The 4,104-nt window shown below is 43.2% G+C and overlaps 1 pseudogene; it reads left to right on the forward strand.

The window, feature by feature from the left end:
- The first annotated feature begins 3,391 nt into the window (after positions 1–3,391).
- On the forward strand, positions 3,392–3,491 carry LOC122814656 (annotated as a pseudogene).
- Positions 3,492–4,104: the final 613 nt, after the last annotated feature.

Consider the following 4,104-nt stretch of genomic DNA (forward strand, 5'->3'; position numbering starts at 1 on the left):
TCCAGGCATTCTTTAAAGTATTCAATTGTATTTATTTCTGCTTGGTAGTAACTTGATTAAAGTGTAGCTATCATTCTAAGTCTTTTGGATTAAGCACTTGGGCTCAGACCAGCTGTTTTACATTAGGAAGGTTTGTGGCCTGCACTGTGGTGGCAGGACAGGTAGGTTACATCCTTCTAAGTTGGGAACTGCTGATAGACTAGATCCAGGCCTGCTGAATCTAGCTTTGTTTGTATGCTTGTTTGCTTGTTATTTCCCTGAAATGCTAATTCCACCTAAAACATGGCTTTTCAGTGCTTCTGTGGATCCCTAGTGACATCTGCATTGCTTACTGTACTTATTTCCTTGTTTCACTTGAAAGAAAGTTACTGTTTGTCATTTTTGCATTTAAGTTACCTGTAACGCATTGCATTTAAGTTACCTGGCACTTGCTCACTAAAGCAATTATATAAGTCAGCACTAAAAATTAAAAGCACTACACCCTCACAAACTCCCCTTGAGTACCTTGTTCCCCATTGGCCCTTTTTTTCAATTATAAAGGAATTCCCAATACTATTCTAGCATGTCCAAAGGTCAGTTGTCAATCTCCTCTCCGGTCCAGCTGGTGAATCTGGGAATCTTGAGGCAATGTTACAACTGCCTCATGTACACAGACAACCCTCTCCTCCTCCCAACAAATTCCAACACATATGAGAGATGCAACCATATAGCCAAACTGGAGGCTAAGCTCTCTCAACTCAGTACTGGCGAAACCTATCAGGAGGAGAAGGAAACCACACTCACTACAATTCCAGTCTCACATAGACCTACCACGACAGCAAACCAAACACATAAACACACAAAAACATACTTGGAGGCTATAAATAAAAATCTGTCTAAGCAGCAGAGACCTCCAAAGCAGACACCCAAGCAACCGCTACCCCAAAGCAAAACACGTGCAACACATAGCTCACAAAGCCAGTGTGCCGAACAGTCACAGCCCTTAAGGCTAAACAACACACCTGATACACTTGTAATAGGTGACTCTATCGTCAGGCACACTGACGTCCCGCTCACCAGGCTGAACAAGGAGAAGGTCACGGTGAGCTGCCTGTCGGGCGCTAGGATCCGCCACATAACACAAGCACTCAGGTCACTCCAAGGCAAGTACAAATATGACTCAGTCATTGTCCATGCTGGTGTGAATGACCTGAGACGTACCTCCCTGGACTACATGAAAAGAGACATAGAGGAGCTCTCTGAGCATGTGGCCCAGGCCGGTATGACCCTGACCTTGAGTAGCATCTTACCCTCACCAAGAATGATGCCACAATATGAAGACAAGATGATCAATTTCAACAATTGGCTTAAGTATTGGTGTCATTCAAAGGGGATCCAATGCCTGTCAGCCTGGGATGACATGCTCGACAAGCCACGATGCTTCGCTAGAGACGGCTTGCACCTGTCACCCCTGGGCTTTCGGATATTGGCAAAGGCTCTTGCTACCCCCATAGTGCCTTTTTTAGGCAAGGCTCAAAAGACAGTCACCTCCATAGGTATCACAAGGGATAAGAAACTGAGAGTAATGCTACTCAACGCCAGAAGTCTAAACCTCAAGATGCATGCACTCGAAACTCTCCTTAGCATGGAGAACATCGATATCTGTGCAGTAACAGAAACCTGGTTCAAGGCTCCCGAGAGCACCCCAGCACTACCAGGTTATACCTCATACCATGCTTTTCGGCCCCAAACCTTGGACCGAACAAGAAAAGGAGGGAGAGTATCAATATTCATCAAAGATACCCACACCTCCATGTTGGTGGCACAGCACGAAGCATCAGAGACTATCCATGTGCAACTAACAGTGGGTAAAACTGCCTTCCAGTTTATAGCCTGCTACAGACCACCCTCCCAAACCCAGGAACCCCACTCGGCCTTCCTGAGAACACTGGAAAATATGAAGGTCTCTCCAAACACCATTATATTGGGTGACTTCAACTACCCAAACATAGACTGGGAGCATTACTCTAGCTCCAACACCCTAGCTCAAAGGTTACTAGAATTTATAAACTCAAATGCTATGGAACAACTTGTTACCACTCCCACAAGAGGGGAAAACATACTGGACCTGATCATCACCAACATGGGGACTCTATGCTCCAGACCAGAAGTGTATCCCTCACTGGTAAGATCAGACCATAAACTAATCTCACTGGATATTCACATCCTGACCCCATCCCCTGCCCAGAAAACCACAGTGAAAAACTTCTCTAAAGCAAATTTCACACTTCTCAAAACTGAGGTGGAATCCTTCAAAGCCCGGGCCTGTGGAAAATATGGCCCAGACCGCAGAATCCTTTATAAACGCATTCTATGAACACCTTCAGGAATGCATGGATCATGCAATCCCAAATAAAACCAAGACCCAATCCTCCAAAGGCAGACGTCCTGTCTGGTGGACCCCAGCCATAAACAAACTATACAACAGAAGGAGGAAGCTACTACATGATAGAGCAAAATCCCAAAAAGGGAAGGCATCTCTGATCAGTGTTAGCAAAAAACTACGGGCACTCATAAAATCGTCTAAGGCCAGCTTAGAGAGAAAAATTGCACAGGACACTAAGGATAATCACAAGGCTTTCTTTAGTTATGTTAGGAACCTGGGTGGGAATTCCCAGATATGCTCAGAATTAGTCCAAAATGACAAAAAATACACCGAACCCACAGACATTGCCAACATCCTAGGTCCCATCACAGAGCTCTGGGGGACTCTACTGGTGACCGGCCTTTTTGTGGAGGCAGCTTTACCAGTTCTAACCGTCTGGGTCCTATCAGTGAGCTAGTTAGCTATCCAGCATGTTCTAAAGGAGATTATACCGAATTCTGTAAGTTTGTTGACAATGGCCCAGTGGAGTATCGCATCACATGACATAGCCAGATGTAGCTAGGCAGTAGATGCACCATTTTCCCCCTCATCCATTGTCTTAGTCAAATTTTCAAAGATTATAGGGAATAACTCTTCCCTTGATCTCAAAATCCCAAAAAGTCCTTCTTCACACAAAAGACTGTAACAAAAAGAATAAACTACCAGATTAGGTTGTAGAGAGGGATCCATGGAGAAAAGCTCCCCCAAAATATCAGGAGAGTGTGGAATAAATAGTTTAACAGACTAGCACAGTAGAAGTAAGAAAAGCAATGCACTGTAGCTGATATGTTTTAGTGAAATGTTAAGAAAAGCAATGCACTGTGTGTGTGTGTGTGTGTGTGTGTGTGTGTGTGTGTGTGTGTGTGTGTGTGCGTGCGTGCGTGCGTGCGTGCGTGTGTGTGTGTGTGTGTGTGCGTGCGTGCGTGTGTGTGTGTGTGTGTGTGTGTGTGTGTGTGTGTGTGTGTGTGTGTATGTGTATGTGTGAGTTTGTGTGCAGCACATATTTAAAATTGGAATAATACACACAAGATTAGCATGGCCCCTGTGCAAGGATCACTCACAAATTTCTGGTGTGTTCCATATTTGTGAGAGGATGTAGCATAACGGCTCAGATCCAAGGTACAGGATTTGCTTCTGAATTCTGGTTATTGGCCAGGCTTGTAATAGTCATCAGTAGACTGATAGCCTAGTATTATGAACCTAGAGGGCCTAGATCTGTCTCCGATTTTCTGATATGTATAGTCTGTTCCTCAAAAATGTGTGATTTTCTGGCAAAGTATAGTCAGTAAATAATGATAAATATGTGACTTTCAGATTTCATTTTCTTCAGAAATTTCTTGTTAAGACAACACTTGTTATACTAGCAACTTTCTAAGTATGTAAGAGCAACATTTAACATCTGTTCTTGATTTTGGGTCTTTGTTCTTGGTTCCTTTTTTCCACTTTTATTAAAATATCACTTAAAATGTAGGCACACATACACTAATAGAAAAGACAGCAAATGCATTGACATATTTCCCATTTATACACACAGTATACACGTTTTCTTTCTTTATAACAATTGTCTTTCAGTCCAGCATTACATAAATCACTCAATTCCTGCCTTCTGTTAAACCTTAGTCCTCTCCAGGAAATTATTCTGCATGTATCATTCCCACAAATCCATTTATTTCTGTGTAATTTGTTCTTTCCCTTTGCTA

Source organism: Protopterus annectens, chromosome 10.part0 (assembly GCF_019279795.1).
Source record: "Protopterus annectens isolate FY-2018-M chromosome 10.part0, PAN1.0, whole genome shotgun sequence".
In the NCBI taxonomy this organism is placed as follows: domain Eukaryota; kingdom Metazoa; phylum Chordata; order Ceratodontiformes; family Protopteridae; genus Protopterus; species Protopterus annectens.